The sequence below is a fragment of the Monodon monoceros genome, unplaced genomic scaffold, assembly GCF_005190385.1.
Source record: "Monodon monoceros isolate NGI ecotype Baffin Bay Population unplaced genomic scaffold, NGI_Narwhal_1 Super_Scaffold_2, whole genome shotgun sequence".
In the NCBI taxonomy this organism is placed as follows: domain Eukaryota; kingdom Metazoa; phylum Chordata; class Mammalia; order Artiodactyla; family Monodontidae; genus Monodon; species Monodon monoceros.
In genome coordinates, this window is record NW_021703776.1 from 70,295,364 (window position 1) to 70,318,343 (window position 22,980).

The window sequence follows — 22,980 nt, forward strand, 5'->3', positions numbered from 1 at the left end:
ATGTCCCCTGCATAGGCAAGCAGGTTCTCAACCACTGCGCCACCAGAGAAGCCCCATGGTACATTTTGCATAAATGCGTGGAGTCCATAGACAAGTGCTAGTCTATAGCCCTATCAAATTCCCCCTTTCTCCTAGGCTCGAGGTGTGTTTTTTTCAGTTGCCTACTGGGGCATCTCAACCCAGATCAATTTGTCTCAGACTGAAATTATTTCTCTCTCCCCACACTTGTTTTTGTTAACTTTTTCTGAATTCTGTTCTACAGTCTCCAGCTGTAAACCCTTTTACTTTGATTGGGCCATATTCCTCTGCCCTAATGTGAAAATCACTCTGTTTTTCAACCTCTCAGCATGGCACAAAAGGCTATAAATTATCATACACCTGTTACTTTATAACCATGATTTAATCCTCACTGCTTACTGAACATGCTGTTTATTCATTTATTCATTCATTCACAAATGTTTGTAGTTCACTTCTTATATACTAGGCACTCTGCATGGCATCATGAACTAGTTGAAGTTGGACACCTATTTGCCTTTCTTCCTGTTTCTCCATCTGTTTAGAATATCAGCCCCACACCGTCTTATCTGGTTGCCAAACCTTTACACACACCTCAAGATCCTATTCCCTTGAGTCTTCTGACTCTTCACAGAGAAATAATCCCTCACTTACATATATTTTCAGAACCTGTACCATACTTTTTTATTATTCTACATGTATTAGTTACAAAGGTAGATTATACCATATTTTATTAAAGTTATTTGACTACTTCTCTAGCTCAGTCTCAGACTCAAGCCCTTTGAGGTCAGAGATTATATTTTATTTCTAACGTAATGCTTGGCACATGGTAGATGCTAAATAAATCTTTGCAGAATTGAATTGAACTAGGCAAATTGAATTGCTGTTTCTTTGTCAGAGTAAGCTCAAGGTACCACTTCTTTCAACCTGATGAGACAAGTATGAAGGTATGATATTTATCAGCTTCTCTGTACTTCATAGAAAGAAACTTGTAAGCAGATATGAATATCATTATCATATCATATGAATATGAATATATCATATCATATCATATCATATGAATATCATTAGAAGACCAGATTCAGGCCCACCCTGCTCTCACATTACTAACACATCTTGTCTATTCTCTAGTTAGGCAGTCTGTTTATGAATAATACTCCAGTTGATTCCCTTTCCCGGGTAGATAATATGTAATATACTTATTTAACAATAACAATGAACTCTTTCTCCTTTTATCTTTACCTAAATGTTTTCTTTCCTGATTCTGTCTTCTGGTTTTTGAATTGTGTATACATATAAATATTTTGCTTTCAATAAGCCCTTTACTCCTTATTTAGTCTGTTTCTTTTGAACAAGATATACTGCTTCATATAATTCTGTACTAGTCATGCTTCTAACCCCACTAAATATCAATGATACTTTTACTAGGGTACTGGAAGTAAGAAATCTACTCAATAAAATGATATTGGAAATGTACAGGACACAGATGATATATGAGGATTTCTCAAATAATATCAGGGAACTATACGTTCTACATGATTTATTGGTATATAGTTTTTATGAGTTAATTATATCTATTGCTTTAGCCATGGGGATTTTGGATATTTCGACTAAAACACTGTCTAAATTTACTATGGAGTTTATCAGCTGCTCTGTTCAGGAATATAGATTTATTTTTCCTGTGAAACATGAACTCCATAGACAGAAAGTCCAGACTTGGCTGGTACAGCTGCTCAAGGATGACGCAAAAGACCAATGTTTCTTTCAGCCTCTTGTTCTGCCCCTGTATAGCCTCTGTCTTCATGGTCACAAGAGGGCTGCTCCTTCTCCAGGTATCATGTTCATGCTCCAGGTAGAAAGAAGGGGAAGGCAAAATACAAATAAATGCAAGTCAGCTAAATAACAAGTTTTCCCAGAAGCCCCACAGAATAGCTTCTCCTTCCATTTCATTGGCCTGAACAGTATCACGTGAACACTCATTGCTTCATCTGAGTCTGTGAAGCTGATTATATTCAACCAGGCCTTTCGTCAAATTGAACAAAGTTTGGGTTCTTTTGGTAGAGAAGAAGAGAAGGATGAATTTTGAGATAGGCATCTTAACAGTGTCTGCCGGCAACAGTTTAACATAGCTGTTAGTACCTCATGGGGCCTAAGAAATCTGTGAAAAGAGATTTTGTTTAAATTAAAAAAAAAACCCTTGTGTTGAGGGCTGACTTTCAATAGATTGCAGTAAGGAAGCTTCTCTGCTGTGTAGGAAACCCCAAGAAAAGAGATTTTATGACTTGAGATACTTTAGTGACAAGAAATTTTGTTTTTTGGTAAAATTTCTTCTAGGAAAATTTAGAAAGACATAAATCTGGGCATTAATGTGATTAAAGGTCAGTTAGTTATACGACTTTATTCTAAGTTTTAATATTTTTAATTATAACTAAAATGTTATTAAAGACTCCATATATTTTGAGTACTGGGTAAAGCACAATACAAAGTAAACTAAGCAGAGGTAATTCTTTCCCTCCAGGAAATTGCTACCGAAGCTTGGCAGCACTGGTGAGGTACCCCAGCTGAACATACAGAGGCAGTGGAACAAACACTGGAAAGTTTAAATAAATGAAGCATATGCATATTTTGCAAGTACAGAAGCAAGTGTTTTTGAAGGATAGTGAAAAAAATAGTCATAGAAGGTAAAATTTAAACAAGTTAAGGTCAGAAAATTTTTTTTTCACTTGGCTATTACATATTGCTGGAAACTTTAAGAAAGTTCTCACTTTCCTTCCAGCTATAGTGAAGATAAGAGTTGTATTCCATACTTTTTCTATATTTCCTGCAGTAATCTGTATTGTAAGAAACTACACTAGAAAAATAGGTACTACCAAGGAAACCCTTCTTGCTCTCCCTCACCTCCATCCCTACGGACCCACATGAGTTCCTGCTGTGTTCCAAGTGCCAGGTACCTTGCCCATGATTGGTCATTTTATCTCCATGGAAACCCCAGAATTGGTCAGTACTATTCCTGTTTTACCTGTGAGGATCAGAGAGCCAGAAGCGTTCAGTAACTTTCCCAAGGAGCCAGGGCAGAATGTCAGATGTGTCTTGTTACCAGAACATTTTTTTTCCACCATCCTTTATGTTTGAAATGAATGAATCATTTCTTCAGGAATTCTCAACTTCAGGACAGGCAGGAGGAACGAACAGGCAGACATTCCTCATTCTGTGAAGGCTGCCTGTCTGGTGGAAGGCTCACCATTCTGGGGAGTAAGAATGGGAGGTCCCTGTGCTGTGTGTGATTCTGCCCAACCAAACCAGGATTATTCTTGTGTTTGTCGTCACTTCATCCAGGGCTCCATGAGAATAAGAATTAATCATTGGTTTGCATCTGAGATACTGTAAATGCATAATGATTTTTAATAATCTCACCTTCTCTAATAGGTCCTGCATGCTTTCTGGTAATTATCCAGAATGAAATTAAAATGAAGTAGAGTCCATCCTCTTCTTAAAGTGTGTGATTTATGGAATTAGTGCAATCGGATTTTATCTTGCAAACAAAAGAAATAGTATAATGAACTTTGCTTCAGAGAAATACATCATAAATTTAAGAAGCAAAGAAAGTAAGCCAAATAATCCTGTTATTTTTGTTCTCTGTAGTAAAATTGTGAATGTTTAAAGATGTTTAGCTATTTTTTTATCAGCTCTACCTGTATGTGGTTTCTTTTAATTTTATTTCTAATATTCATTTGCAATAGGCATTTTGCATATCATTAGACAAGGAAGATGAGACTCTAATGCCTTGTCAGTTCAGGCAGGTATATGGTGGACTAGGTGCAAGGTAGGAGGAGGAAATAGATTGTACTTCACAGCTCATTTACCCTCTGAAGAAGTATTCATTTCTCTCCCTCTCTAAATCTCTGTGTCTCCCCCTCTCTCCATCTCCCCTTCTCTCTTTCTCTTTTCCTTTCCCCCTCTCTTCCTCTCATATTCTGGCTTTCAGGCCCCACTTTGCAACCCCTTCTTTAAACACTAGAACATTGAAATCTATCTATGAAATACAGAGACGCATATACATAAAGTAAAAAAGACTCAGTACTCTCTGGTTCGTGATTCCTGAGTCTTTGAGGACACCAGAACTTGTTGGAAGCAGTGTGCATGAGATATCAAGTTTCTGATGAAGGACTGTTAAATGGGTTATTCAGTGCTAAGATGTAACTTGCCATCACTAAAGGGTCAAAATAGCATTGATTAACAGTGTCATACCAAATACAAATTGCTTTAAAAGAAACATCTGTTCTGGGACTAATTGAGAGTGAGGACTACTTCTTAAGAACTACATCAGAAAGGAGTACTTAAGCAATCGATGCAGTTATGGCATCTGGCATTCCATTCAAGAATTTCCAGCACTGCTGGACTAGAGCACAGGTTAGTTAATATATTTTATTCCCCGTCCCCCGACCTTTTTGCTTGCTATTCTATTCAAGGAGATATTTATTTAATAAAAAGAGAGTTCAGGAGTAATGTAGAAATAAATGGAAAAGTCTACTTTATACAATTTCATATGAAACAAATAATTACCATGCTCCAGTGGAAAAGCTACAAGCTAAAAACAAGATAGCAGTAAGATTTTGAAACTGGTTTACAGTACTTCCATGTATTAGAATTTACATCCTCAGTCAATCAATCCATCAGAGAAACATGACTAAGTGCCCTCAGTGTATTAGATACTTTGCTAAGCAGACATCAGGTACCATAGGGGATTCAAAGATGTTCCTATCCTCGGAGAGTTGGCAATCTGGCTAGATAAAAAATTCAAGATAATAACCGTTCTTCTAAGCCATTTTAAACAAAACTCAGTGGTTTAAGGTTAAAAATAAAAACCCTCCTTGACAGTTATGGCTTTTTATGGAATAAATTGCCTTTTTCTTTCCCCCTCTAAGTGTTTAGTGAATCAGCCATCACTTATAAACTGAGCAGGGTAGGGTTTTCTTCATTTTTTGTGCCTCCTGAGGCTTTGTTTGTGGTTCTTTAAAATTTGTTTAGGACTGAGTTCCAGAGTCTAAGGGATACTGAAGCATGGAAACGAGTCTAAGGATAACAAGTAGTATGATAGAGATGGTTAAAGGGAAAATGGGAGAGCCGATCACAAAGGGAGTTTACCCAGATTGAAAAGAAGAAAAGGAAGAAAAAATTATTTTAATAATTTCTTCACATTCAAAAGAAATTATCATGCCGAGGGTAGTAGGCATTTATTTTTTTGCATTACTGAGACTAAGGGAAGAATATAAATTCTGTTTTAATAAGACTAATCAGAGTACTTATGTGCCAAATCCTCATGTCAGTGAAGGTTTTTAAGAGTTAACATGTTTGATGAAAAACATTTATAGCCACCGTTGTAAGTCCTGTTTTCAGTTTGCAAATAGCCTCATTTTGAGTGATTATTAAAGCAATGTGTGCTTACAAAAATAATTCAGAAACACAGAAGAATATGAAGGACTCAAATTCACCCAAATTCCAACCTCCCAGTGATATTATTAACACTTATCTACATGCTTACCAGCATTTGTGTGTGCATCCACATGACATCATCATGCCAGTCTAGAAATGAATGCAGTTTTATATTTTGTAGTTTCTTTTTAAACATAAGAATCATTTGCATCCAGTCGTTAGCGTACAGCTTCGTTTAGGACCATGGAAAAGCACGAGTCTGTTTGTAAATGACCTGTTGTTGCTCAGTTCATGCTTTGCTGTAGAGGTAAGAGGCCAGACTCTGCTATATGGGGGACTCTGGGTTCCAGGACCGACTCCAGCACTCAGTACTGTATGACTCTGGGGAAGGCAGGGCAGTGGAGCCTCATTTTCCGCTTCTGTCAACTGAGGGGATTTGACTCGTCTCTAGCTCTAAAAATTTATTATACTAATGCTTTGCTTTTAGCAAAAGTGTATACCTTTATAGCAGCTTTTATTTACAGAAAAATCAGCCTTCTTTATTACATGTCAGAAAGCTTTTAACTTTGATAACGAGTTAGTTTTCGCCTTAATAGCACAGACAAAAAGAAACAAGATTATTTTAAAATTTGGAAATTTATGACTCATTTACTGAAGTTAAAATATTCTGATAACTCAGAGAAAAAGTGAAATTTGTTGTTAGAATATTATACAATGTGCATATTCATCACACACAGATACAGTTTTCATCCCATTATGTTCTACATGCCCCCCCATGACATGCCAGCTTATCTATTTAGAGTACTTTTCTGTGTGCTCAATTGTATATGTAAGGTTTCTAATGAAGAAAAATAAAATAAGGAATATTTAGAAATATAATTATGTAGAGGTCACAACTGTGGAAATTGCTTCTCTCACAATCACTATAACTTGGCTTTATTGCCTAAATTATATAGTAATAAAAATTATCTGTATACTCTTAGAGTAACTAGTCTTGGTTCTTAGTAAGAATTTGCAATCTATTTATCGAAATAGAAAACAATTCTGTTATTATAGTCACTTCCGAAACAGTGTTTTCTAGTACACTTGAAGCCATGAGTTGAAATACTTCAGATACTGTGAAATAAAAAAAAACTTTAAAGTATTTCATTAGTAAAAATGTTTGCAGGCTTCCCTGGTGGCGCAGTGGTTGAGAGTCCGCCTGCCGATGCAGGGGACACGGGTTCGTGCCCCGGTCCGGGAGGATCCCACATGCCGCGGGGCGGCTGGGCCCTGTGATCTATGGCCGCTGAGCCTGCGCGTCTGGAGCCTGTGCTCCGCAATGGGAGAGGCCACAACAGTGAGGGGCCCGCGTACTGGAAAAAAAAATAATAATAATAATGTTTGCTACAATTTATTTATCATAATAGCTATTATTCGTTCAAATCAACCTCCATGAGTTATGGGAAGGAATATAGAGCTGGGGTCAGGATGCCTGGACCATAACACTGTTACAGTGTTGTGAGAACTTGGACAAATCATGTCAACTCCTCTGACTCTCTGTTTTCTCTTATATGGTGAGAATTACTAAATAATGTGCATGAAAATGTAATAGAAATGTAAGCTACAATTAATTTCTTTAGTATTTTTTCCTTCTAATAGAATGAAAACACTTATAAAAGTAAAATTCTGAGTGAAATAGTGAACTAAGAATTCAGCCAGTCAGTGTTTACCTCTTCAGAGGTCAACAGCATATAAATACACAGATCAGTTTTGTTGATTGCTCCCGTTCATTACTGTGCCATGCTTTCATTCATTTTTCAGGAAATAAATAACATCTTTAGAAAGCTCTAACTTCATTTTCCATTCATAATAGAAGATTAGAGAGAGACAATTTTGTTGACAGATTACATGGGTGTCTTATATTCCACCAGTTGGAATCTAGTGAATGATTTAAATACACCAAGTACAAGAATATGTATTAGTAATAAACTGACTTCCTTTCTGATGGCACTGAGCATGCGAATACCCACAAACACAGCTGGACCCTTTAAAGGATGAAAGTAGATTTCTGCTTGTTTAACTCTGATGTGTTATTGTTAAAACATAAATGGAACCCAGTTTTGAAAAGGTGTTCCAGAAGATGCCACAATTATCTGAGCTGCAGACACATCTCCAGATGATCTGCAGACTTTGCGTGATTCTCCATTAATGCATTTGCTCTTAGTTATATATAAGGATTATATTCCTTACTGAAGTTTTCTCGTTATATTTTTATTGTTCTTTTTAATCCTTTTCCATGTAAATACATATTATTTAAGAAAAATAACTCCAGACAGTACTATCATAAGTTAGTAACAGAAGAGGCCGAAAATGTAAGGGATAGAATTATTTGGTATTATACTTATTCCACTAATTAATAGTAACCAAATAAATATTACGGCTTCCACAAAACTTTTACCATTTTTTTAGGTCAGGAAACATTTTACAAATAAAATATCTTCCAAAAATAACATGCATGCATTATTGTTTGGAACATGCAGGTACCCATTGAGATTAGTATGATGTGATTTGTCCTGCAGCTGCTTCAAATTAAGAACAGGTGTGGGAGACAGATTATGCAAATACTCATATTAATGTAATTGTCAAATTGGTGTGTTTACCATTGTGCTTTTAAAGAGTAGACTGTACTATTTTAAATGTAAATTAGCTTCATTCTTGAGAGCAGCTATTGGGTAATGGAAACTTGGTCCTGGCTTAGAAATGAATAATTTCTAATAGACAATAACACAATTCTAAAATCTGACATTTTCTTTCCCAGTAAACTCTTCCACACGTAAAAAATGACAATTCTATATTATTTTTAGTACATATATAGTCATGGAGGTTTGTGTAAGTTTGAGTTCATTTTGGCACGAGACTACTATTTTCTTTTTTATTGTGGTACATAGTGATTACTCTGGTAGCTTTTGATCTCCTTCTATCTTTTCTAATTCAGAACTCATCTCAGCTTTCCATCTTTATGGATCTAAACGCTCAAGAAATATATTCTTTGGAGAAATTGCATTATATTTAATTTAATAATAATCTTACCTCATAGAATCTAGTTGCCTTCCGTTGTATCTTAATATTTGAAACGTTTAAACACTAATGTTGGTATTTTTAACCATGTTTTATGAATACAGAGCAGGCTTTTACTGCTAGCTCATTCATGTATCTGTGTGAGGATTTTATACGTGCCCGATGTCATGATACACATACAGCTCTGCCCAAAGAAGGGCTTTATCTTAGTCCCTAGCCGATCTCCTGTGCCTCTTAGTGACAAGTTTGTTGGCCATTATATCGGAATATAATGTGGGTGACTAGGCCAGTGAAAAGGAAGGCTGAGGTGTCAACCAGAGATGTTAGAGAAATCACATTTCTTAGGTTCCCATCCTTTTTCAATGCAATGCCTCTTTTTCTCTAACAAAAGAAAGGTCCTAAAGCATTTATGATTTTATTTTCACTTGACATATATTCAGGCTTTCTTTTTATACCTGGTAATGTATTTCTGCTTTCTCATTTCACAGAATAAGAAACTGAGCCTTAGAAAGGTTAAATTACATTATCTAAGGTCATGTAGCTGGTGGTTTGAGCTGGGATGTGAATTCAAATCAGTCTGATTCCAATTCCTGCGCCTCTTACCTTGCCATTAATCACTGATAACATGCATCCCTTAATTGCTGTTTAAAATATCTCAGATTTTATGTTTTTAGAAAACATGATCAAAATAAGGGGGATGACAAATATGAAAACTACCTTTTCTTGAATGTCTTTGTTGTTTTGAATCCAGATCAATTTGTGGTTAAGATAAAGCAGTGGTGATGAAGGGCAGGGGTTGGAGGGATGCATGGGGCCTCCCCCATGAAAGCAGTCTCCATCACCACTACCACTAGAAGATTCTACTGGAGTGACTCTGACTTCCTTTATTCCTTTCTCTCCTATACCTCATCATCCCCAGCTGTTGGGAAGCACTATTAAGAAGGCAGTGGGACTTGGTAATGAAGTTAGATATTCACCCATGAATATGGGGAATTATCTTTTGATACGGAAAAGAAAAAGTGAGTGGCAGTCCCGAACCTCTACTGGAGGTTTTCCTGGCGTCATGAGAGTTTTAATATCAAATGGTAAGAGATTTTCTGTTGGAAAGAGTGCTGTTTTTTTAATAATTGGTCCTCTTCCTTCAGGTTGCCTCTTTACCTCACATCATGATCAAGAGGGGGGAAAGGGTTGATGGGGAGAGAATGATAATCAGAGATGCCAACAAGGTGAGCTTCTGTAAGTGCAGCTTGCAGTCTCTATTCCTCATTAAAGAGCCTATCATTTATCATTATTGGCAAGAAAAGGAGCTGCCACTGAGACCAACAGTGGATAAAAAGTAGCTGATCCGAGGGCTGCTGCTGCTTCCCCTGCAGGGATCAGAAAAGGAACTGCCGCATCCTTCAGGCCCCTCATAAATTCCTAGGGGTGACCATGATCTGAATTGTTCCCCCCTAAGGGGAAAAGCATACAGTAAAAGAGATGCTGGTACTTTCTGAATTTGAACAAATGAAAGTATGATACGGTGTTTTGTTTTGATACATAACAGACATAGCAATGGCTCTTCATGCTTTGTTCATTGATTCAAGTCCTAGTCCAAAAATGCATTCTCACGGGAAGGATCACCAAAAGGTAGTTATAGGTCTTGCCCAATCCACAAACTCCAAGGACATCTAGGGTTAGTGCCTCTATGAAGGTATAGTGCCCTACATAAGCAAAGCAACGAATGCTTCCTTGTTGTACCCTCACTGCTTTTGATATTTCTGATAAAGTTGGTGGCAGAGGCATTTCAGAAGTACTTTGAATAGGAGTTTCTTACTTCTACTTTGATGCTTAAAAGTATATTGCTGCAAGACCATCAGCTAAAGTGAGATTTCTACTAACAAAAAAAAATTAATAACTTTATAGATATTTTGTATTGCCTTTTGAAGAAAAACCCTAAACCAGGTTGAAAGCTATACAGTATATCTAATCTATTACTTTCTGTTTTATTCCCCATATTATTATTTTAACTTGTTTTGTAGTCATTTTACTTTTTCAGCAATTGAAATTAATACATGAAATGCAGTTTTTACATTGAGCAAGAAAAGCTTTTGCTTTAAGAAATGCCAAGTCCCTACCCTGAATCCTTGGGCTCTAACCCTATGTCCATACGTTCCTGGACAATGCCTCAAGGTAAAAAACAAAGATTTATTCTGTGCTCAGTGTCTGATTTGAAATATTCAGAATATAGACTTACTCAGAGATTGGAAGCTGGTTTAATACATGTGCCAGCCATCCTGAAAGGCATTTCAGTAGGCTCTGTACCCTGGCATTTGTTTTAGAAATAATTGCATGCAAATGTAGTTTAACATCTGTACTATGTCTCTTAATCCTAACCAGGCATTTTCCATTAGATGTACTCTGAAAATCACATTAAGAAAAATATGTCATCTGTGAAATTGTATTCTGAATGCCCCAAATAGCAAAGAAAGGGGCAGTATCCAGTTAAATCTAATGTGAAGCATTCCTTTTTTCTCCTGAATCCCAAATTTTAAAATGTTTATTTCATTTCTCATAGTGCTGCACTACAAAATTGAAATGAGATTTTCTGTTTTCCAAATTTTTCCATTTAGCTTACCACAAAACTTTCTTGAAGATGAAACTATACTGCTATGTAAAATTTCCTTAATTTTTGCTTGGTAATACAAAATGTAAGTTAGTTTATGTTGGTACCTTTATGGGAATGCAATTCAGATAAGTTACATTTTAGTACATTGTATTCTTGGAAGCAGAATTTTCCAAGTGGAATTTTGTTACCGAACTGACTTTAAACATACTATAATTTACTCGTGTACTTAAAAAATTAGGGAAAGAATATTAAGGAATAAAACATATGCAAAGTCCTAGGAAAGCAACTGACTGGAAGGAAGAGGAAGGGGAGTTCCTGGAAAAAAAGTTATTTCTTGACATCATTGAGATTTAAAAGAATATCTTGTGCTCTTCTGCATTGGTCACAGTTACTACTTCAAGACTGTAGTAATATGACTCTAAATACCTAAGAAATGTGTTCATGTATTTGACCCTTCATTTAATCCTCCAAGCGAAAATCAGGTGGTGTGCACATGTAATTATGAGAAATTTGAAGCACCTAAAGGCCACTTTGCTTTCCATGATGCACTTGGAGATCTGGCTTCTGACTCTCTGTCTCCATCCCTGCCACCCTCTCTTGCCTAGCACTCTTTTCTCTGACCTTGCTGGATTATCAGTGTTTCTCTGAATGATGCAGGGGCCCCTATATCTTCAAGCCTTCATAACGGCTGCTTCTTTGGTCTTGAATGCTTTCCACCTACACCCACCTCACACCCATTTGTATACTAATGTCCATTTATTATCACCTAGTCTAAAATACTTTGCTATCCACTGTGTGCCGTGTAAGTACTAAGTACCCTTCCTCTGTACTCCCATAGAACCCTGTGCATCTATCTGTCATAGCACTTATTATGATACCCTTCACTAGTAGTTTGTCTTCCCAATTTGTCTCTAACCTCTTCGGGTTAGGGACTCCTACTTAACCCTGCATCGCCATTCTTAACCTAGTAAGTGGTTTTCCATAGTATCCTGCAGAAGTGAGAGAGAACCCCGCCCAAAATTTAGTTTAGATGTCGGAGCTGATGACACTCAACACACCAAGAGAATTTGAGAGAAATTTGATTACTCACATGGGAGACGCTGGGGGAGAACCAATGGGGCACAAGCAGGTCCAGGCTGGCTTGGGATAGTAGAGGGTGTAGGCTGGGTCTGTATAATGGCTATGGGGCGAGCTGGGGAAAAGATCACTTGAACAAGTGTTTTAAATTTCCCTCCAGTGGCAAAGGTGGAGGTGCATGCACAAGTTTTCTGTCCAGATGTGGAGCCATAGGGGAAAGGGAGGTTGAGGCCTAAAAAGTCAACAGTCAGATAAGAAATGGAGTCAGACCCTTTACTGTAAGTGGCAACTAGATGGTCATTAAATCTTTGGTGAATAAAATACTGAACGAACTACAGTCAGTCAGTAGCCCCCCATCATCAACAGGTAGCTTCAAGCACCTACATGTCCTGTACACCATCCACTTCTTAATGCTTTCTCATTCAATAAGGCAAGTTGTTTTACCCAGGCCTGTTTCTTACCTTCTACTACCTCACCTAGCCTCCTTAAGGCAACAAGAGACATCTGTATTTTCTTTTGACTACAGCAGAAAAAGAGCAGAAACCTAAGGACTATTACTCTTATGTGAGCATAAGCTACTTCTGCCTAGCCCCAATATACCCAGGGGGAAAATCCTATGCATAGAATCCATCTTCTTTATCTATTAAGTAATTACTGTATAACTTAAAATGCTGTCTTCCATTCTCCACGATGATCATGAGAAATCCAGCTCCCTGTTTTATTTTTTTTTAAGAAGAGCTTAACATATTCTCTTGAACAAAGCAAACAAGCATAGAACAAAAATAGAATATTCTACCAGTACTCTGCATGAGTATCTCATGCCAGAAGTGTCTGTTGACTGCTGTCTTCATCTCCTCTTAGAATGTAATAAGTACATCACTTGTAGGAGCACTACAGGCATCTTTTGTTTTCCAATGACTTTAGGCGCATGAAAGACACTTGATTAACGTCCCTGGAGATTCAAGTTGTCTAAGTAGTCAGTGGACAGGTGTAGGTCTTATTCTTCTCACAGACGGCGCCGGGTCATCTGCCCCATCCTTGAGCTCAGCCTCACCTCTGCAGACAGCTGGGCTCTGTGGATGAGAGGTGTCCATATCTTTTCTATTCCTTGCTCCTCTGCTGAGGTTTCTAACAAGGGTGCCAATTAGTGCCAGTTATGATGGCAGCTTTCTGAGGTGAATAAGAAGGGGATTGACGAAAACCAGGGTGAAAAATCTGAGTTCGACCCTGTTATATTGTGTAATCTTTGTTAATTCTTCAGTTCTTTTAAGCTGTGAAATGGGGATCGAATTTATTTTAGAAATGTCAGTGGATTTAATTGATTAATATTAAGTACTTTACAATCTCAAATCCTCCAAATATGTGGTATGTGGATTGAGACAATAGCCATCACTAAACTTTCTTTGCTAGTGTTTACCTACCCTTTCTTTTTTTAAAAAAGGAAAAGAAATAATTTAGAATCTGTTGAACAAGGAAAAACAAATGAGTATGTAATCTTAAATTATGATAAAAATAAAAATCCTAATGCCCATCAAGAATCAATACATTGATAAATGTACCTGTGCAGATATTTTAAAATTTAACCTAATGTTTTATTTTGCCATTTTTATATATTAAACTGTGTTTTGCAGAATAGAAAGTCTGATTATACAAGCTGACATTTTGGGAGAGGAAGAGATTTATAAAGCTGACATTATGACAGCAATTTGTGATTACTTCACTTAATTTTGCAACTAGTAAAACAGGAGGTGGCCAAGATCATGACTTCCGGCCTTATCTTTTGTCTCTTTTGTCTTTGGATTATAACCTAAAATTTGCTCCAAAACTTAATTTAAAGGCTATCAAAGTTTAATCCTAATTTTGGCGGTGAGATCATTGATTGAAACATTTTGAAGTATTCTTGTTAGTTTATTTCTCCGGCTTCAAGTCACAGAAATACACATACAACTTAAACAAAAAAGTGGGATCTGTTCAGAGATACAGAATTGTTCACAAAACCCAAGGAAAAATGAAACAAAACTCTGGTCACAGAAAGATAAGAAGCAAAAGCAAGATCGTTGGACGGGCTCTGTGGGGTCCCAGCATTAGGTTGGATGAATTCCTGTTTATTATTCTCAAGAATCAGTTATTGAGAGAGGGAACCTGATTGGCCTATTTGTAGCAGCCACCCACCCTTGAGCCAGTCGTACCAATTTGCATATGATGTTGGGAGCTGGGGTGCAGAATGGGGATGGTCCCCCAAGAAAAGCTTTGGTGTTGTTAGCAAAAAGAGGAATAGATTCCAGGTAGGGAAGATCAACAGATTTCCTCTGTAGTCACTGAGGTGGTTTGCTACAAGATTGTAGCATGGTCTCAACAATAGTTTTTTTCTCAAAGAACTCTACTCTTTCAACAGTAAGGAAACACATAGCAATAGGGAACTGTAGGAAAATAGCACCTAGTAACACATTTGTACATGCAGATTCACTAATACATATGTTCCTAAGGATTATATACAAATCAAATTTATTTTAGATGAGTTCTCTTTCTGTTTACATAAATACAACCTTAACTACACTTTTATTTTGAATAATTAAGGAAATAGGAATCCCTAATTTAATTTCATAAATTTGGACTTTCATGTTGAGTTTGTTACCAGTGAATGGTATAATTTGGCATGTTTATCAAGGAAAAGAAAATATACTATTTAAAAAAATTTACACCGGGGCTTCCCTGGTGGTGCAGTGGTTGAGAGTCCACCTGTTGATGCAGGGGACGCGGGTTCGTGGCCAGGTCCGGGAAGATCCCACATGCCACGGAGCGGCTGGGCCCGTGAGCCATGGCCGGAGCCTGTGCTTCACAATGGGAGAGGCCACAACAGTGAGAGGCTCGCGTACTGCAAAAAAAAAAAAATTTACACTGATCCATGAAGAAAACAAGCAGAAAGTTATAAACTTTTAATAATCAGTACCTTCAACAATATTCTGTATGTCCTTGGACCAGTTTTTTAAAATCAATCTGAGTTAGTAGACCTAAGGAATCCCCATTCTGATCATAAGCACCGCTCTTCCTTGTCATCCTCTCCACATCACCACGCCCATGCCCACCTACATGGCTTCCTGATCCAACTGTATCCCATGATTAATGATAACATTAAAGAAACTCTCGCTGTTTTGTATTGTTCCCTCTGACCTAGCTCTCCATTCTCCAAACTGTGGCTTTCCTTACTCCTACTCCCAAGCAAGCTACTGGATATTCCTACAGAAAATCACAGTATCAGGCAGTATTGAGTCCACAACTTCACCTTAGCCTTCATCACTGTTTAGCAATCGTTTCTAAACTCCTCACTCCCCCCTCCCTACACCAGCTTCCTGCCTTAACTGTCCCCTTTCAGCTCCTACATCTCACACCGAGCCCCTAGTCCCAGTGACTTCGTCTCCTCCTTCAGAGATAAAATTTAGAGGCCACCGAGTAAGATCTTCCTCTGCCTCTCTCATCTCCACTCCTAAAACAAACTCATATTGGCACCTCTCTTTATGCCCTTTTGTATCACAGTGAGATCTTTTCTCCAAGGCCAACTTGATACCTGCCCTGCCCAGCCTTTCCTACGACCTTGTCATGTCAGCCTCACAGCTGCTCTCCTGTATCTTCAGTCTCCCATTTTCTGTGAGTCTTCCTGTCTTTAAAAACCAAACACCCCCAAAACAAAATCTTATTTGAACCTTTGTCTTATATCAGGCAATCTTCCTAACCCACTCCTTTCCTTCATCATTAAACTTTTGGAAAGAATTGGTTACCCTTCAATCTCTATTCCTTCTTTAACTTACTATATTATGTCTCTGTCACCACTCCCATTCTGAAATTATTCTTTTGAGTATCACTGACAACCTCTGAGAGTTGTATTCAAGTCAAATTCCCATCCTACTAGACCCTGTCAGAACACTTGAGACATTTGACACCAGTCCTCTGAATTTGGTGGCTTTCCTCATCTCTGTCCATAACTTTTTATGTTCAATTGTTATATCAGTGGTGCTAAACTCTGGCTGCACATTATCATTACCTGAGGTGCCTGAGCGCCATCCTAGCCTAATACAATCAGAAGCTGAAGGTGGTGTAGCCCAGCATCAGTATTGACTCAAAGCTCCGCAGGTGATGCTAGCACATGGCACAGGTTGAGAACCATTCCTTTAGATGATCTCAGTGACAGAACTTATCCACTTCCTGTGGGGTCTCTACCACATAAGGTCTCAGATCTCTATATATCTTGCCTTGTCTCCTGAACTTGAGGCTTATGCTATACTCAAATGTTTGCTAGAAATAACTACCTGGATGTCCTGCAGTAAGATCTAGTATAGTATTTCTAGTATTTTCAGTTAAAGCACATTCTCCTGTATTCCTTAAAAACCATTTTTTCTTGCATCCTCTTATCTTGCTGGTGACATCACAGCCTACTCCCAGTGTCCCTTCTCCTTCACTCTCTCACTCTATCACTCAGGTAGTCTTCAAATCCTTGGAAATTAGCCTTTCCTCAAATTCAGTATCCTGTTCTTACTTTCAGTGCTCTTCATTCAGCCCAGACCATAAATAACTCTCTGGTGAACCTTTGGGCATCTTAGGCTACCAGCTACCAGTTTTTCCCAGTTCCAGTCTAAGCCCACACCCTCATGCTTTTCTCTTGTCTCCTTAAAAGAAAATTTGCTCGGGCTTCCCTAGTGGCGCAGTGGTTAAAAACCTGCCTGCTGATGCAGGGGACACGGATTCGAGCCCTGGTCTGGGAGGATCCCACATGCCACAGGGCAACTAAGCCCGTGAGCCACAACTACTGAGCCTGTGCGTCTGGAGCCTGTGCTCCGCAACAAGAGAGGCTGCGATAGTGAGAGGCCCGCGTACTGCGATGAAGAGTGGCCCCCGCTTGCCACACTAGAGAAAGCCCTTGCACAGAAATGAAGACCCAACACAGCCCAAAATAAATAAATAAAAAATTGATGGAAGTGAAATTTAAAAAAAAGAAAAGAAAAGAAAAGAAAATTTGCTCCTGCCCTTTACCTCAGGACATGACAGAAATTCCCTTTGTCTGATGGGCAGAACTTTTCATAGTCCCAGCTTTCCAGTCTTCTCTCTCACCTCCGTCCTCATCCATACCACACTCCAGCCATAGCCACATGATCACATTTCTCAAGTACAATTCTAAATCTTTTGGATTCTCCCTTTCTTCCTTTCCACGTCTTTCTTTTTAGAGTAATAAATTCCTCATTCTTAATACATTCTTCCAGTACAATGGAACTGTACTTTTTACCTCTTCAACAATACGTTTCTCTCTAATGTTGTCTCAATCTAGGATCCATGGGTAGAATTCAGGAGGTCTATGAATATGAATGGAGGAGAAAGTATTCTCACTTTCACTTCTAATTAAAACTTCATATTTTCTTCTATTACGAATGTAGGTAACAAACCACAATAGTATTGGCAGTATCTGTGACATCGTCCTCAAAAAAAATTACAGATGTTTTCATCTGTTGGCAAAAATATCTAGAAATGTTAGTTATGCTTATTACTACTTAAAAATTAGAGTGGTTATTAAACCTGACATTGTATCTTATTATTTAATGTATTTACAAAGAAGCACATTTATTAATATTTCACAAATGTGGCCTTTTAAATATTTTGAAAACTGAATTTCAACATAACTGATTTCCTTTCTAACTTCTTACACTTTATTTTATGCAATTAAATTTTTTTCTGAGGAGGCCATTCTTGACTTGAATGGAGCGTCAAAGGGTTCAAGATGCAAATGGCACTTACTTAGTTGTATCCTAGTTTACAAGGCTTTTCCTCCCGCTCTCCTCTGAAACCAAGGACAATTTTCATTCATTTTTATATCCATATGGCTAACATAATTTATAGCACACAGTAGGTACTGAAAAATGTTCACTGACTGAATAATGGAATAAAAGAATGAGAAATTACCTGTCCCACAAATATCCTGAACACAGAAGACAATATTTCTCAAAGTGTAATCATGGAAGCTCTAAATCACAATCACCAAGATGCTTGTTAAAATGCATATTCATGGGCCCTATCTCAGATCTTTTGAATCTGAGTCCCTAGAAGTGTAGAATTTTCAATTATAACGGTTCATCCAGACATTCCTTTACATGCTAACGTTTGAGAACCTGTTCCAGTAGGCTATTGTGATGTACAGCAGCCTTAAAAAATAAATAAAAGCATGAGCTTTTGTAAATAATTTCAGCTCCCTGGGCTCTATTTTCTTTCTCTGCGAAGTGATTCTTTAATGGCTGCATCCTATTCTCCTCAATATCATATGGGTTTTGTAGTCAGTGCCACAGAAGGAAGTAAGGCAGGACTTACTCCTTGTTCAGAATGAAGAATGAAGAGTCTTTGGGCATGTGCTCATACTGGTTTGGTCCTGTGGGGTACATGGTCCCTGCACCTCGTTGACTGACTCCAAACAATATACCACCTACTCAGATCCACTGGTCTTATGAAATAATGTTTGCCAGACAGCAGTTCTCTTTTCTTCACCTCCTCTGTCAGGGCTAGGCAGCTTTTAGTCTGTTTTTCAGAGGTGGGCTGGGGATAGACGAAGTAATTTGAATTTGCAAAGCCGACACATATCACCCTGGCACAACTCTGGCCACACTGTCCCTGGGACAGTCTCCATCAGATGTGATGAACGGCCTAAAGATAGCCAACCAAGCCAACAAACAGAACAGTTAGAGTGGAGGAAAGGCCAGTTAACCGTTTAATTTTATTCCTGTTTCATACTAGGTCAAGAGTATCCACATTTCTTAAAAAAAAAAAAAAAAAGGGCTTCCCTGGTGGCGCAGTGGTTGAGAGTCTGCCTGCCGATGCAGGGGACGCGGGTTCATGCCCCGGTCCGAGAGGGTCCCACGTGCTGTGGAGCGGCTGGGCCCGTGAGCCATGGCGGCTGAGCCTGCGTGTCTGGAGCCTGTGCTCCGCAGTGGGAGAGACCACAGCAGTGAGAGGACCACGCACCACAAAAAGAAAAAAAAAAAAAAAAAAAAAAAGAGTATCCACATTTCTTGACTGGCCAAACACTATTTTAAAATTTTTGCACCTTTAAAATGTAGATCACTATTCCATTCAGCTATCATTTTACCCCAAATTTTATAAGACACTAAAGTTTTAAACATATTAAAGAAAAATTTGATCCCATTTTCAGCCAGCTTCAAGAAAAATTATAATTTAAAAATATATTCATTCATTAGGAAAGATCAATATATAATACTTTCCTATTTTTCTATGAAAATATACCTTCATCAACTTTGCAAACATTATATTATTTCTTAGAAGTCACTTCACCTTGTCACTGAATGCAGACACCCTCATATTAACTTTTTGCTTTGCCACACCAGGTTTCTAAAGAGAAAAAATATTTTTTATTCATATGGAAGAGGCTTTGATTCGTATCATGAAGTCCAATAGGAGACGGAAAGTTATTTGAATGCAGATAGAATGTCTTGGGAATTTTTGCATCCTTTACAGTGTGTTTTATACACAGTAGAACTTTAATAATTTTTTATTTGAAAGAAATTGAATGTTCTGAAGCAATAATGATAGCTAATAAATATTAACTACATAGCTAAGAAACATTAGGTATATGGGTACCAGCACTATTCTAAGTACTTTATAAATCAGTGTATTTAACAACCCTAGGACGTTGTTACTTACTACCCCCTTTCTAGAGAGAGAGGCCAGAAGAGCGAAGTAACTTGCTCAAGGTCACTCTACTAGCAAGTGTTGAGTCAGGATCTGAACCCTGGCAGACTGTCTCCAGAGCTAGTATTCTTATTTCCAACACTGAACACTGAAGTCTTTATTGTTTTAACAGAAAATTGCAATGATCCATATTTAACAGAAGAATAGTTTCCCTCTGAAGTTAATGTTGAAAGCCTATTCCAGTACACTGTCCTGGCCTTTTCACTGTTAAAAGGTTCTTTGGTGCTTATTTGAAACAGATGCAAACACTTAAAACATCAATTCACATTGTGTTGCCCTGTGATTTGCTAGATTATGTCAGGTTTCCTCCAGGAGACCCATTTCTAAATGACTGTCTGATTTCATTCGCCTTGCTACTCCTTCACAGACCTGCAGCTTCATGGATCTATTCAAGCATGGTTGGTCGGAGGTTGATTAGTGCGTCTCTTGCCAACATTCTGTCTCCTTCTGTTGTAGAAAGCTCCAGGACAGCCAGGAGAAGAAGCTGGGTGGGTTTTTCAAAGCAGTTTCTTCAACCAGGCTTTTTGGCAAGACATGATGACGGGCTAATGGCAGTGCAGAGTTTATTCTCACACACTTTTAACTCCTGGAGTTATTAGTTGGGAGTTACTTAAAAGCCTGTGCCTTTCAAAGGGTTTGCTTTTTTCCAGGGTATTGTTCCTCAGTAAACATAAGATTAAGTTGACTTTCTCTGTTCATAAATTTTGCTTTTTAACTCTATTTCTTGCTCAACTCTTTTGATTATTTAAACTGTATATATCTTATAATTTTGCATGCAAAATGACAGGGCAGAAATGTCACTGTGTGTCCTTAGTGTGGGACAGTCCTATCTCTTTTGTCCCTAAGGATAGATTAATGACAGTATCATTTTAATGTGCTGTATTTTTATCTATGGTGACAGGAATGATTTGGCATTGTCAGGCAATGATTGCTTTGGTCAAACAAAGTTTCTGATGAACAAAAATATGTCATGGCTTCAGAAGGTCCTTCAGAATCTTGTTTTATGTCAAAGTTATCTCAATGGTTATCAGTTAAAATCATATTGGGGAAATGTTTGAGACACAATTAAAGAAGATATGTTTGGATTATACTTAGATTTACTGAAATTATGTTTCTGAGTCATGTGAGCTGAGAATGGAGAATATTCTCTCTCACAGTGAAGCTTCAGGCTACTCCCATCACAAAGCTCTAATCTGTAGAGGAAAAGTAGCAAAAATCTCCTTCTTATAATGAAATCCTTCTGATAATTTTGGCACCTGTATCCTTTAAATGATGCCTACAGCATTTTATGTCATAACATCTTTTGTGTATTTTTATCAGTGTACTTGTACCTGGTCTGGAAATGTCCTGTTTCTCAATCGTCTCTATATCCTCCCTTCAGACTCTGTGATTGGGATGGCAGATCTTCAGCACCTGACATGTTTTGTCTATGTTAGACACAAAGTACAATATTTAATTTGGGTGCTCTTGAAAGAGCTTAAGGTGATGTTGCTTATTTATGAAGTTTCATTTTCTGTACTAAATATAGTGTCGTGGCACCTTTGGAGTTCTCATGATGCTCACTGATTTTTGGTTTTAGGTAGATGAGTGTCGATCTGAGGATTTTTTGTTAATCTGGTTCGTTGCTGTGGTACGGAGTAGCATTTCATTTCTTTTTTTTTTTAGGATGCTTATGACCTCCTTAAATAGCAGTCCAAAAATCGTGTGGCTTGTTTTGATTTTAACCAAAGTTACAGCTGCCTAGCTGTAAAGCAGTCAGTTTCTCTTATTATGACTAGTTCTTCAACTTGTACTGTTTTAAATTGCCTGCAATTAGCATATTTCAACCTTATTTTTAGGTTTAAATTGCAGTGTGAGAGTGTACTCTCCTCTTAGCTAATTAGTGCTATCAAGGAACAGTAGGTTACCTCATTAGTACCATGTGCATTTAATTAAAGAAGAGAAAATTGGAGTTAACCTCATAGTTAATATTTTCACAGAGTGCTTCAATGCCAACACCTTCAATTGGAGTCACACCCCTGTGTATCTAATTATGCACTGGTGCCAAATAAGGTTAGCAAGGGTACTACAAGGCTGTTGACAAAATAATTTAGACGAAAAATTGTTTGTTGGATTCTGACAGTAAAATATAACTTGAACGTTTTTTCTTCATCCTCATCTGTCAGCATCAGGTGACATACTTCTTCATAGGAAATTGAAGGGAAAGAATATTTTGGAAGCCATTTTTTTTTCTGTTTAAATTAATGTTGCTCTTATCTTGAAGAAAATGGCATATAGTCATGTAAAGCATGTACAATCCGTTTCTCAAACAGATCCCCTGAACTTCAGAGATGTATTTGAAAAGAATTATTTATAAGATGTAATATTTACATGCATCAAACCACTACAAATACTCCCTGACACCCCTACCACATCCCTCCCTGCTTTTCTTGTTTTCTGATATAATTTCCCTTGTGTATCTTATGAATGGGGATCATCCTTTCATATCATACATGAAGTCTAAGGATGTGTTGTCACATGGTCTACTCAAATGCAGTGTAATCCTTTTGCCCTTCAGACAAAATCTTTTGAAATGTCTAATGCTACTTAGGTAAAAAATGACATTCCATGTCATTTATCAATAAATAATCACTTTGCTTTTACAGATAAAAATGCAAACTATTCATTTGAGTGTATAGAGTAATTTTCAATACAAATGACACAATTCAACAGGTTTTAACAGAGATTACTGAGTTTAGCTCCATAGTCTTAAATATGTATTTAATGGCAATATTTGTGTTATAGTAATGCAGAGCCAAGGCAGCTTATTTAAAGGGATTCTTGTGATTGTTCTCACATTTCATGACAAGACAGGATTTATGTTCATTCGTGTTGGTTATAATTGACTACAAGTCAACAGTTAGCTTTTTCAAAAAGAGATAAAGTCTTAGGGACAAATAACATCCCATACTCTAAAATCACAGTACCATTTAAAGCTATAGGAATATTTATTAATAAACATTGGCCATAATTTTAGCTTAGAAGTGGGAAGTGAGGCTCCTAAGTCA

General features: G+C 37.6%; 1 protein-coding gene across 1 annotated transcript in view; it reads left to right on the forward strand.

The window, feature by feature from the left end:
* FOXP2 (forkhead box P2) overlaps positions 1-22,980 on the forward strand; it is a 254,646-nt gene that overhangs the window by 116,072 nt on the left and 115,594 nt on the right. The gene's annotated exons all lie outside the window — the stretch shown is intronic.